Genomic DNA, 14,823 nt, shown 5'->3' on the forward strand with positions numbered 1-14,823 from the left:
ATGACAACACCGAAGGAACAACGTCACACCCACGGTTTATGTCTCCAGCGGGGAGTAGCCTTGTTAGCAGTATAGCTAGCTAGCAATCTAGTACTTATGGCTCTCACATGTCTCAAATATCTTACGGTCCAGCCTCCACATTACTTACTGTCTGCTCATCCCGGGTCTCCGTCCCAACTCACGACACGCACGTCCATACGTACCGTTATCTAACCACGGTTAAACCTGCACGTCCATACGTACAGTTATCTAACCACGGTTAAACCTGCACGTCCATACGTACCGTTATCTAACCACGGTTAAACCTGCACGTCCCTGAGCTACGTCTTTATGGCCATAGATCAACAGCTGGTCGCTAATTAGCTCACGGCGAAGAGAGTGAAGAGATTTAGACAAAATCCACACCTCAAACAAATGCTTCCTGGAGCAAAACTATATGGGGTAGCCAAAAAATAATGACATTTTGAGAGACCCAAGACCCTATCAAACGCATGAGTGTAGTTTTTATGTCTCTGTGTGTTTTAAAACTGCTCAAACAGCCGTTTACAAAAAGTGTACCGGCTGTGTTTATTTTTTTTAAATGTCGCCAGATTTGTATGGAAGCTTATGGGGCTCGGGGCAGACTTTGTCTCACAATCGGGCTCCTCACGCAAAAAGTAAATGACTCTGAGATTTCAAACTTATACGAGTCCAACCAGCACAAGCACGGCTAATGTTTTCTTTTTAAATGAAGGCTGAAAAGTGAATATTATGGCCGTAAAGATAAAAGTGCCTCTTTTTTTTTTACTGAATCCTGACAAGGCGCTCACTCTAAATCGCGGGACCATCCGGAAAACTCCACTCTAAATTCGAAAGAAACCCCAAAACTACTGAAACATAATTAGTGGTTATGAAAAAAGTATAATAGATATCAACAAGCTGTTTTTTTAATAAAATTGTTAAGACTTGTGTCAACATTTTAAAGTTTAAATGGTGTCTCTAGCTGAAAGATTGGAAAAGCTGAAAAAGTTGAAAGTTGAAGAAGTTTTGAAAGGATTTGAAAATTTAATCCATTAGGAAACCATGTTAAAAAGGTTGAAGATATTAATTTATATTAATTCAATTATAAGAGCTAAAAAGCTGAAAAGTCATAGCACCCCTCCCCTGAATGAGCTGAACATTTTAATATTTGAATGGTCTTAATAGCTGAAAGCGTGAAGGAGTTGAAAGGTGCGGCGGAAGAAATAGAATAATAATATGGCGGAACTAGAAAATGCATTTCCTGCTGAAAATGCGTTGGAATGCAAAAAGCTGAAGTTAATTTCAAAAAGTTGCTTAAAGTACAGAAATGAAACAAGCTGAAATTATTCTAAATATTGCTGAAAGAATAGAAAAAGCTGAAATACATTTTAAAATGGCTGAAAATACAGAAATGAGTAAAGCTGAAATGAACTTGAAACAATTGCAAAAAAACTGAAATGGGAGAAGCTTCTATGAATTTGAAATCACAGAAATAATAAAAGCTGGAATTAATTTCAAAAAGTTGCTTAAAATGCAACAAGCTGAAATTATTTTAAACATTGCTGAAAGAATAGAAAAAGCTGAAATACATGAATGAGAAAAGCTGAAATGAACTTGAAAGAATATCAAAAAAACAGAAATGGGAGAAGCTTCTATGAATTTGATATCACAGAAATAATAAAAGCTGAAATTATTCTAAACATTGCTGAAATAAAAAAGGCTGAAATACATTTAAAAATTGCTAAAAATACAGAAATGAGAAAAGCTGAAACGAACTTGAAAGAATTGGAAAAAACAGAAATGGGGGAAGCTTCTATGAATTTGACAAAATACAGAACTAATAAAAGCTTAAATTACTTCTAAACATTGCTGAATCTTTTTCATTCAAACTTAATGAACTTGTACACCGCTTTGCTAGTCTTCTGACAACTCAAAGAGCTTTAATACTAGATGACATCTCTCACTCATTAATACACTGATGACACAACCTACCATACACAGTGGCACCTGCCCATGTGCACAGAATAAACAAGACAGGAGAAGATCCTGGCAACAAGTCAAAATAAAATATAAAAACATTTTGCATGGTTGGTGAGTGCCTCAAAAGTTTGCAAATAGTGTAGAAATTACTGAAAGCTTCGTGGCGGTCCCATCAGAAACGCCCCTGGATACTTCCGGATAAGTTAACCGTCATGTCTTGATGACGTCATAAAGATGCGCGGTTTTGTGAAATAAACATGGACGCATACAGCGCCAATGACTAATACAAGTACTACGTGTTTCACTTGGACAATTAAATGTTAGTGGACACACACAAATACTACAGCCCCCATCTCGATTACAATTGTTCACTCCTCAGTGCGCAGTTTCGCCCACCAGCGAACCCCCTCCTCCCCCCTAACCCCGGCTGGTCCACCGTAACTTTTGACGTGCTTATTAACTGACGGACCTTCTTGCGGTCCGATGAAGGTTATTAATAGTATATTAAGTTGACGCTCTGTTGTGTAAAATAAAGACCAAACGATCTCCTGTCATTCGCGTAAGAAAACAAACTCACGTATCTGCAGCTCAATCCCCGAAGGAACAACGTCACGCCACTCCCCGTAACTTTTGACGTGCTTATTAACCTACGGACCTTCTTGCGGTCCGCGAAAAGGTTATTAATAGTATCACTCGCGTAAGAAAATAAACTCACGTGCCTGCAGCTTAATGACAACACCGAAGGAACAACGTCACACCCACGGTTTATGTCTCCAGCGGGGAGTAGCCTTGTTAGCAGTATAGCTAGCTAGCAATCTAGTACTTATGGCTCTCACATGTCTCAAATATCTTACGGTCCAGCCTCCACATTACTTACTGTCTGCTCATCCCGGGTCTCCGTCCCAACTCACGACACGCACGTCCATACGTACCGTTATCTAACCACGGTTAAACCTGCACGTCCATACGTACAGTTATCTAACCACGGTTAAACCTGCACGTCCATACGTACCGTTATCTAACCACGGTTAAACCTGCACGTCCCTGAGCTACGTCTTTATGGCCATAGATCAACAGCTGGTCGCTAATTAGCTCACGGCGAAGAGAGTGAAGAGATTTAGACAAAATCCACACCTCAAACAAATGCTTCCTGGAGCAAAACTATATGGGGTAGCCAAAAAATAATGACATTTTGAGAGACCCAAGACCCTATCAAACGCATGAGTGTAGTTTTTATGTCTCTGTGTGTTTTAAAACTGCTCAAACAGCCGTTTACAAAAAGTGTACCGGCTGTGTTTATTTTTTTTAAATGTCGCCAGATTTGTATGGAAGCTTATGGGGCTCGGGGCAGACTTTGTCTCACAATCGGGCTCCTCACGCAAAAAGTAAATGACTCTGAGATTTCAAACTTATACGAGTCCAACCAGCACAAGCACGGCTAATGTTTTCTTTTTAAATGAAGGCTGAAAAGTGAATATTGTGGCCGTAAAGATAAAAGTGCCTCTTTTTTTTTTACTGAATCCTGACAAGGCGCTCACTCTAAATCGCGGGACCATCCGGAAAACTCCACTCTAAATTCGAAAGAAACCCCAAAACTACTGAAACATAATTAGTGGTTATGAAAAAAGTATAATAGATATCAACAAGCTGTTTTTTTAATAAAATTGTTAAGACTTGTGTCAACATTTTAAAGTTTAAATGGTGTCTCTAGCTGAAAGATTGGAAAAGCTGAAAAAGTTGAAAGTTGAAGAAGTTTTGAAAGGATTTGAAAATTTAATCCATTAGGAAACCATGTTAAAAAGGTTGAAGATATTAATTTATATTAATTCAATTATAAGAGCTAAAAAGCTGAAAAGTCATAGCACCCCTCCCCTGAATGAGCTGAACATTTTAATATTTGAATGGTCTTAATAGCTGAAAGCGTGAAGGAGTTGAAAGGTGCGGCGGAAGAAATAGAATAATAATATGGCGGAATAAAGAAAAGAAGAACAATACTTGGAATGCTTGAAGCATTCCAACTAATAAAGAAAAGAAGAACAATACTTGGAATGCTTGAAGCATTCCAACTAAATATGTTTGCCCCTTTACTTTAAGTGTAACAGTTGTTGCGGGACTTTGGTTAATGTGAAATGACTTAGGATCATCTTACAGGAAGCGAGGAGCTGTAAGTTTCTTCTCAGAGGTCCATCACACTGTTTTATCGGCAGTGAGTCAGCAGATTATTGTAAATCTTTCAAGAGAAATGTAATGCTTCATTCTTTCAGCCACACACCATGTCGCATCATGTCATCATATTGTAATGTCACAGGAGCCTTTGGAGAAGGCAGCACCCACAAAGGAGGCCAAAATGAATCCCTGCCAATAATATATACATATACACTCACCGGCCACTTTATTAGGTACACCTGTCCAACTGCTCGTTAACACTCAACACAGCCAATCACATGGCGGCAACTCAGTGCATTTAGGCATGTAGACATTGTCAAGACAATCTCCTGCAGTTCAAACCGAGCATCAGTATGGGGAAGAAAGGTGATTTGAGTGACTTTGAACGTGGCATGATTGTTGGTGCCAGAAGGGCTGGTCTGAGTATTTCAGAAACTGCTAATCTACTGGGATTTTCACGCACAACCATCTCTAGGGTTTACAGAGAATGGTCCGAAAAAGAAAAAACATCCAGTGAGCGGCAGTTCTGTGGGCGGAAATGCCTTGTTGATGCCAGAGGTCAGAGGAGAATGGCCAGACTGGTTCGAGCTGATAGAAGGGCAACAGTGACTCAAATAACCACCCGTTACAACCAAGGTGGGCATAAGAGCATCTCTGAACGCACAGTACGTCGAACTTTGAGGCAGATGGGCTACAGCAGCAGAAGACCACACCGGGTGCCACTCCTTTCAGCTAAGAACAGGAAACTGAGGCTACAATTTGCACAAGCTCATCGAAATTGGACAATAGAAGATTGGAAAAACGTTGCCTGGTCTGATGAGTCTCGATTTCTGCTGCGACATTCGGATGGTAGGGTCAGAATTTGGCGTCTACAACATGAAAGCATGGATCCATCCTGCCTTGTATCAACGGTTCAGGCTGGTGGTGGTGGTGTCATGGTGTGGGGAATATTTTCTTGGCACTCTTTGGGCCCCTTGGTACCAATTGAGCATCGTTGCAACGCCACAGCCTACCTGAGTATTGTTGCTGACCATGTCCATCCCTTTATGACCACAATGTACCCAACTTCTGATGGCTACTTTCAACAGGATAATGCGCCATGTCATAAAGCTGGAATCATCTCAGACTGGTTTCTTGAACATGACAATGAGTTCGCTGTACTCAAATGGCCTCCACAATCACCAGATCTCAATCCAATAGAGCATCTTTGGGATGTGGTGGAACGGGAGATTCGCATCATGGATGTGCAGCCGACAAATCTGCGGCAACTGTGTGATGCCATCATGTCAATATGGACCAAACTCCCTGAGGAATGCTTCCAGCACCTTGTTGAATCTATGCCACGAAGAATTGAGGCAGTTCTGAAGGCAAAAGGGGGTCCAACCCGTTACTAGCATGGGGTACCTAATAAAGTGGCCGGTGAGTGTATATACACACCTGAGTGAAGAAATGATCCTGGATGACTGCCACATCATATCCTGACACCAAATCTGATTAAACCTCTTAATGTGGGCATTATTAGAGCCTAATTCCCCAGAAGGCTGGCAGTGGTTGTGCTTTTATTTTACATACAGTATGTTCCAAGGCTCTCACCTTTTGCTAATAATAGGTGAAGTGGCGAGGCCAAGCACTTACTATGGCCCAATCAATTCAATTACTTGCCGTACAGGCTTAGCTGATGAGGGGATGTAGTTATTGATCTTATAGAGTTTCCATACACTGTTGGAAAAATATTGAGAAGTATGCATCCTCTCCGCTTCAATTTGCATATGAGAAGAAAGGGAATGGATTTATGGAGGTGCAAAGGGCCAACAGCCGGACTATCTCACAGTAAATTGTGTTATTTATTCAAGCAATCAAATCAAAAGTAGTTAGTGGACTCGTAAAAAACCTTGAGGCGAGCCAGGAAATGGTCTCTCGCTCTCTCCACCTCTCTGTCCCTCTCTCTCTTTCTCCCTGAGTAATTAATTTTCAGCCAACAGCATGCTGGAAGAAGCACTGCTAGGTGAATCATTCTGCTCCCCCGCACAAACACGGCAAACAAATGCATGGGATTTGATGGTCCATTCATCATCAACGTGGACACTTAACGTCGTCGTGGCACACGGGCAGGTCACATGGCACTTGGATGCCCTGTTGGCTTTAAGCATCTCATTAAATGCTGTCTGCTCAGGCACCTGATCACTGCTCTGCTGTTGCCAAGACCTGGCCCAAGGGAGCCCAGCCTGTGTGTCACACACACACACACACACACACACACACACACACACACACACACACACACAACCTTCCTGCTTATTTAATACCAAAATAAACTCTTCTGTGTCAGTGCACACAAATTGCTTCAGTCTTGTTGTCTAATGCTGGAGGTAAATTTACATTCTGGATGGTTTTTAAATTACAGACTACCTCAGTAATTAGTCTCATTCTACTTCCAATCCATGTTAGGAGAACAATCTGTGCTTTGATTACAATAGAGAAAGTTTACTCTGAATTTTTGAACCATTTTGGAACTTTGTATTATTTTTCTTTCTTTCCTTTTTATGATTTATTTGTCCAACTTTACATAGATGTGTTCACCTTCCATTTTCATTCACATTTTAATTATTATTTTATCTCTTTGAACAACAAAATTGCAAAAGCATTTACCTACTTGTGTCCTTAAGTCTGTTATTTTATTTTTCACTCCCTCAGGCAGGTATAGAGGCCGCCTTGTATATATCATCAATATTTCTGGTAATTGAAGGTTGACGGCATAGGAAGACCAAGTTACTCGTCACCAAGAGTGCACGCCCACTTAGTATTTGAAAGCACAGATTTGAGAAAATTACCTTAATAATGCAATCAATGTTATCTCATTTTGGGCTTAAAGACTACATTAATAGTAGAAAATCCTGCGTTACAACGACGTAGGTGTCTGAAGTCACTCAATCCTCTTGGAAGTGACACACTAAAAAGCTTGACTACCCTTTTAAGTTTGAGGTGCGAAATAATGTTTTTTTTGTTACAATCAAAAAGTACTTTAAGGAAAAGGGAATGTTAGTTGGTGTGTGTGTGGCGTTGGCTCAAAGCCACTTAGAATGATGACTTGGAGACTGGATCTATGCATTGCAACAGAAGCATAATCAGCTGAATTTCGCACAAGAAGATTTAGAGAAAGCTGACATGAGTTTGACTCGCATCCCTTCTACACAAGCTAATACCTTCTGCTGCTGTCACCTGTCATACTGATTTTATGTCACATTATTATCCTTCCCTTCCCTCCTTTTCCTACTTATATATTCACAATCTACTAAAGGTTTGCACGATTTTCTCATTCAGCCTGACTGTGAGAGTCCTGTGTTTCAACACTACATTGCACACAAGTACCACTCATTCCCTTAAGCAAATGGCGACAATAAGAGACTCACCCACCAACACTGAATGAGGACAGCTGAGGGACCAGCAGCTCTAACAAGGAGCAGGTCCCTCGAGCATGAAGCTGGTCCACTAAACCTGGACCTCTAATACACAGAGACAGCAAGTAAGAAGATAGAGAGAAAGTGAGAGGTGGGTTGCAGAGAGGCTACTGTAGTTCAGACTAAGTTGTTTATTTCAGAGAATTGTTTGACTGTTGAAAAACACCATCTTAATCTGGATATCCGTGCTCCGTGCTGGTAGGTTGTTCCAATCCCAAGAGGAAGTTCTTACATATTGCTGTGACAAGCTGACAAGCTCCATGTAAGAGCTGGTGCACATATGTGCACACAGGCCCGTGGATACACAAACGGCATGACTGAGATGGTTGCACGGCTTAATAGGAAGGATACATCCACAGGGTAAAACTTTTAGTTTAAAGATGTAAGAGCAAAATCACACCTGAGAAAGATACAACTGTCAAATGAAAATTGTGGAAGAATGTGAAAGAATAGGCAGACAAAATAGAGACAAGAAGATAGGAAACCGTGATTCTTTTCCGTTTACGACAAAGCGCTAAGTTGAATTTTCTGCCCCAGTTGCTGTGGCCAGGAGCAGCTGCAGCGGTCGGGTAGCATTCGCTGGGCCATTCCACTGCTCCATTACCAGAGCCGGTCAATTTTCCATGATACGGAAAAGCAAGCAATGTCCTGCCGGCACAGCTGCAGACCACCAGTTCATGCATAAAGAAGGTAGAGGAACAGAACATTAAGAAAATCACAAAAGCACTGTTTGAGTCACGTGGTGAGTTCATCAAATCTACTTTATTATTCTCTGGAAAATTACACCAACATTAACAACCATGTTTGTCTCATCAGCTAATATGAGATGGATAGTGAATAAGTCTTCCCTCTAATTAGACAAGTCATGATTAAGAGTTTAATTGACATTCCATAGATATTCAATTTTGACTTAGATTGATTGCACATTTTTAATTTGGTAATTTACTCAACACAACTTCATTGTTATTAATATGCTTTTTAAAATTCAGAAACTTCTAATCCCACCTCGATATTGAACACTCTCATCCACTGAAGTATTTTCACCAAACCAACAATCAAAAATTAGAATAAAAACAACACAAAAATACAACATCATTTCCCAATCTTGCCACAATAAGTTGACTATTTATTTGGAAAACCTCAATTGGAGGATGAATCTGAATTATGTTTAAGTTTCCATGTTTGTTTCCTTCTCCTCATTCTGTTGATGGAGGAAGGGGCTTTTTACTACCTCCTTTGGGAAATTAAAAGAAAAACAACAACTGTTGTTGTAACTGTAACTGTTGTTGAGTTTTTTACTCAAGCACTAAAGGCAACAACACAATTCTGGAAGGACTCCACAATACAACCTCGCTCGTTTGTCAAATGTATGTTTTGTTAACTTTACCATCACAAAATAAGGAGCACATAAAGGTTTTCCCTGAACTTTTAAATCTGAAACGTCTGGCACTGTCTCTCAAGCAATGTATGAAGCAGTCCTATGCAACCCTTACTCATTTATCATGAAACCAAGTCCTAACCCTGAACCCTTACAAGAAAACCAGTATTAGCCCCTTAAATGTAATGGTTCACCTTGTGGGGACCATTTTCCATCAACCTGAAGGTGAATCCGCTCAATGTGAGTATTTGAGTAAATCTAGGCCTTGATGTGATGTGATTAGTACATGTTGTAGTATATTCTGTTGGTCTGAAGGGCCTTTCCACTGTGGAAGTGAAGTTATTTGTTGAATCCATCCCTTCTTTGTCGGTTGTGTAACAGCAGCTCCGCTGTGTGCCCCGACACATCAAGAGCTAACGTTTGTCTTTGTCAAACATTTTGTTTGTTGTCTGAAGACAACCCGAAGGGCCTTTCAGTTGAAAATGAGGGCATCACAAAAACACAAAAGCAAATACAAGTTACACTCACACACAAACCGGAGGGACAGGAGTTGGCATTAAGTAAAGCCAAGTGTGTCATTTCTACTCAACTTCTATGCTTTTTTCCTGCTGAAGCTGTCGCAAAAATATTCTGGTGGAGCGACAGAGGTCTGAGTCAGTGCGACTCACCGCCTGCACTCGTGGCTCCTGCGTACCTTCGTACGAGCACTCATGCACAAGTAGACGTACGCACATAGACCTACACACCCCTCATGCTCCACCATCCAAGTTGTCACAAAAATGTTCTGGACCCCGACTTAAAGGGATGACTCAATCAGTACTTTCGTACATATTTTACTCCCTCTGCCCTCCCACACACACACACACACTCACACACGTACACATAGATACACAATAAATGTCTCAGTATGCACATGCTCATACACACACACACTCTCTTATCCACTGTACAGTATCTGGAGCTCTGCATCATCCTGGGAGTAGAGCTGTTGCAGCCATCAAAGAATAATGATTCAACGAGCCCAGCCTTGATACCGAATATTCTTCCCTAATATCCCTACATACACACGCACACGCACACGAAACAGACACTTACACACATTGTTATTGTCGTATTACTGTTTCCATACTAAAAATAGAAACTTGTGCAAGGATTCGTACGGTTTCTTTTAAATTCCTGCATGTTATTTATGATTAATTTCTGTAGCTGGATCTAAAAATATTTACAAGCAAGATGGATTTCACAGCGGTTGATTGATTTTTTCTCTCCGGGCTTTGCTGTGAAATCAAAAATAACATATGTAGCATTTAGAATATTATTATCTCCGATAAGTTGACGCTGTGTGGTGGAGAATGCTTTTGGGAAATCAGACCTTAAGTGTGCCTGACAAATCTCAGCGGAGACGATTGAAGTGCAAACTGTGTAGAGGAGGATGATTGTTTCGGCACAGCCCTACGAGTAGACTGTGAGTGCAGCACTCATTCTAAACTATTTAAACAAGAAGAGTTGATTCTACAAGAGCAATCAGTGTGTTATTGTGAAAACATATCCGTTGCCACACACTCAGGTTCTCCAAAGAGCTCTTAGCGCTGGGGTCTGATATCTGAGGAGTTCTTCATTAAAGATGCGTTATCTTGTCACAGTACTATCAGTTGGTGCCACGGCGATACAGAAGATGAATATGTCATTCCAGTTGTCTTAATGTGTCACATCATAAGGCGCCAAACTTGCGTGACTTCCCTAAAATCACACTTTGATATCAGATATGGAGCCTGCTGAGAGAGCACTTAAATGAATGAGGACCCTGGCTGAGTAGATATATTGATGCTAAGCTCTTTTGATTACTGCACGGTGTCCCTGAATGTTAATGATTTGTCACAGCTTCAACAAAGTTGCTTGATCACAGAAATATAATACATTTCCAGAATATTAGATGTTTATGTGTGACAATGTGGCCCACAAGTTTTGATTTCTCTCTCTTGAAATGGCTGATATCCATATGTGAAATAAATTGTTTACCCTTTGGTAGAATTCAGACTTTCTTGCTAAAAATTCATGTATCATGTATTTTTATTAAAAAAAAAAACAAGATTAACATTTTCCATTGCATTCAATTTATTTGATACAGCCCAAAGTCAAAAACCACACATTTGTGACAGAGGAGGCATCCGTCTCTCTTAGGATGGACAGAAGTGCAATAGATGATATCTGTTCGGAATGAACATTGTAAAAGATTTTAGAAAACGTTCAATGCAAATGAAATACATTATTCATGTTTCAGGCATTTTCCAAATTATTGTTAATTGTCGATTATTTTATGTTACAGTATTTTTGTTGACTCATATTGAATTTGAGGGCTTAATACATTAATTTAATTAAATGGGATCAAACCTCACCTATGAAATTAAATTGCACAAACCCAATTTTGCAATGACATATAAAATCATCAAGATTTAATTGAAATTCCTAACCCTGACTAAATAATCCCTGACTGTGGAAGACTGAGTGATGGGGGAAATACAAAAGCTAGATTGCATTTGCTAATTGTTCAAATAACATGACCATCAAATATAAAGTTGACTATCAAAATGCTAACGCATATTACCAAATCCATGCGCATAACATAAAAACAAGACAACGTTTTTTTGTCATTCATGTTACCAGCTTCTGATTTGAGCTCCATGAAAACACCCACATGAGTGTGGTATCAATGTTGCAATAGAAAAAAGGTGTGCATCCACAACTATGAATGTGGAGGAAGGTTTGGGCACCTTTGTGCGAAAAAAAAGACGCTATTGGCAAACTTTGGGATTCATTTAAAACCTGCTGGATCACCTAACTGCCCATTTTTACTGCGTTCTTAGACTTCTTTTTGGATCCAGACCTTGCTGAGTCGCATTACCTAATGAAAAAAAAATCTATTGACTTGGAGAATTAACTGTGAGTGAAGGGTCTGGTTAGCTCAGTAGTTTTGTAGTGTCTCAAACCTTCTTACTTGTTCCTCCCTTCCTGTCTTCTTTGTTGGCTATAACAATGAACCATGCAACACAGACAAATCCACATGTCATTCTTATCCTATCGTTCATGTACTATGGCAATACAAGAATCAACATTTCTGACTCAGAAAAAGCTTTATATATTAATAATAAGTACTGGAATGGTAAATATATCAAAAACACAGTACTAATTTGTAGTTCAATACTCAACAAATATTGCACCAGCAAAAAAAGCTCTAATAAAAGTTGAAAAAAACAATTTGTGTCACCGTTACAGGAAATTCCGTATATCGATTTATCTATTCGTCTATCTATGCTGAAAGCCCAACGGCCCAACGGCCCAACGGCACGTCGCTGTGGCTGTAAACAGTACTTCATCTGATTTATGTTTTTCACGCGTGCTTTATGCTGATGAGAAATCCATTCGAGGTGACATTGAAAAAATAATCTATCAATCTAATTGTTTGTATTTCCTGTTAATAAAACAAAACATATAAAGACTATTACAATGACCGCTGTGGCTAGGACACAATGGGATTTAGTCTGTCATCTCATCAATCAGCACATAAACTGATACAAGTGACTTTATAATTAATGCTTGATCATTCTTTTTTTTTGGGTGATTACCCATCATTCCATGGGACAGCTTCAGCCTCTTTCAGACAATAACTTGAAAACTAAAGGAGTTGGAGGTTGGAAAAAGGTGTCTGGGATGTTTCCAAGCCAGGAACAGTCTGCCAGACATAAAAAAAGCCATAAAACAACAGAAAGCCTCGTGACTGAAACGAGTAGCCTCTATACTTCTGGAATTAATTTTGATGTTCAAAGTAATATGTTGATTCCTTGCTGTTTCAGACGAATATTGACTGTGTGTCTTGCCAAATCGGTGCACTGGAGCTCTTGGATATTACCAATGGCGTAAGAAGAGAACCAAACACATACATTTATTTCATCAAGACAGCCAGCTCGGTACGCCAGAGACAGCAAGCGTCCCGAGCCGGCTGTCTTGATGAAATGAGTGGGATCTGTGGAGATAGCACTTCATACGGTGGGTCGGAGGTAGTTTCTTATTTTAATGAGCTGAACTAGTTTGGAGAATACTATGAAATGTACACCATTGACTCTTGGTAGGAGTATTGTCCCTGCTTATTTCCCATTTCATGCTGTTTTACACTTTCAATCATCCATATTCATTTACTTTTTTGTGCTGAGCTGGACTAGTGTCTGTTCAGGGACTTTTTAAAGAGACAAACCCTAATGTGGGATAAAACAAGTTACCGCTCGAGTCACACATGTATTTAGTAGGATATTTTTTAGCGGTTAAATTGCTAAAAACAAACAAGTATTTAAAACAATATTTGTTGAAAAGGGACATTAAAAGTGGAAGTAAAAAATGTTTTTAAAAGACATGTGAAATGTGGATGAACGTTTTTAGAACCAACAAAACACCAACACACCAGCACAGAGGACTGCAGCAGACAAAGGTTCATTTAGATACACAGTAGTTATTTTATAAAATGTTGTCTCATGTTGTCGTCAGTCCCCCCCCCCCCCCCCCCCCCCCCCCCCCGCCCTCCCCAAACACTCAAATACACTGTTGGCATTATTACATCCCTCAAGGGGCAGTTCAGGATATTGTGTTTTTCCCGTGAATTCTCAAATGAAGCCATCCATCTCCCGTGTGACTACAAGTCATGAGACACATTTGGCCCCCTGAATATTTATTAATTAGATACAAAGGAAGGCTGCTCTTGTTTCATGAAGACTGTTGTGATGAACAATACATTCAATTCCATAGCACATTATTTCAATATAAAGTTGTTTCAGTTTTCTTTCCCTCCTTTTATTACATGGCTTTTTTTTAGCGGGTAAAAAAATATTCCGCTTAATGTTTGATGAGCCTAGGGGTCCCTAAGAGTAAAGTGTTTGTGCATGTGTTTGTCTCTGTATGTTTGGAAAGACCCTGTTGTTCTGGGTAATAATGCATGTACGGAATTCTTCACCAGGACAGCTGTGGAACCTCTACTGCTTCTTCGTCTTCCTCTTCATCAACAGATTCAGGAAGCAGGAAGCACTAACTTAAATGTGTGATTTTCCCTTCATCATCCACTGACATGTGTGCCAACAGCTAAACACGGCTACACACACACACACACACACAGACACAGATGTGCGTACCCATTACTCTGCTGACTGACTCCTCATCTCTTATTTGTATCTGAAACGAGTGCCTGGTTGGTTTGTCTTTTAATATGTTCCTCTGGCCATTTCTGTGATCATCAGTAGATAATACATTAAAACAATTACCAGATAATTATCATCTCATCACTATAGCAGGATATTGCATAAGTGGTCTAAATGTACAAGGTTGAGGCGACATCAAAGCACATATGCGTCATGATGCACATACTTCTTAGAACATCAATGATGTTGATTAATGTTACAACCCTCTTTATCCTGGTTATTTTCTCATCATATGTTGTTTGCTAAATCTGACATAACACATTTGTTAAAGCCCAAACTTAAAAAAAACGTGAGGTAAAAAAAAACTTACATAAGGTACAGATTATATAAACTGGAAAAGTAATTAAAGTGGCTTTCCCAGTTTGGTGTCCAATTGCGCTGTTAGGTCATATCCACTAGGCAACAATTAGTTGCCACACAGCATTACAGTGTGTTCTCTTCTAGACCAGTCACCATGTCCCTGTTAGCTGTCCCTGTTCACTGCTTCACAGAGGCCTCTGCAGCCTGCGGGCTACAGCCATGTGTCCCATGCTCGGATGGCCCCATAATTTACCATAAAAGAGATTATCCAGTGAGTCAAACTGCTCTTTGATCCCTTCCA

This window comes from Pungitius pungitius, chromosome 9 (genome assembly GCF_949316345.1).
Source record: "Pungitius pungitius chromosome 9, fPunPun2.1, whole genome shotgun sequence".
Taxonomy (NCBI): Eukaryota; Metazoa; Chordata; class Actinopteri; order Perciformes; family Gasterosteidae; genus Pungitius; species Pungitius pungitius.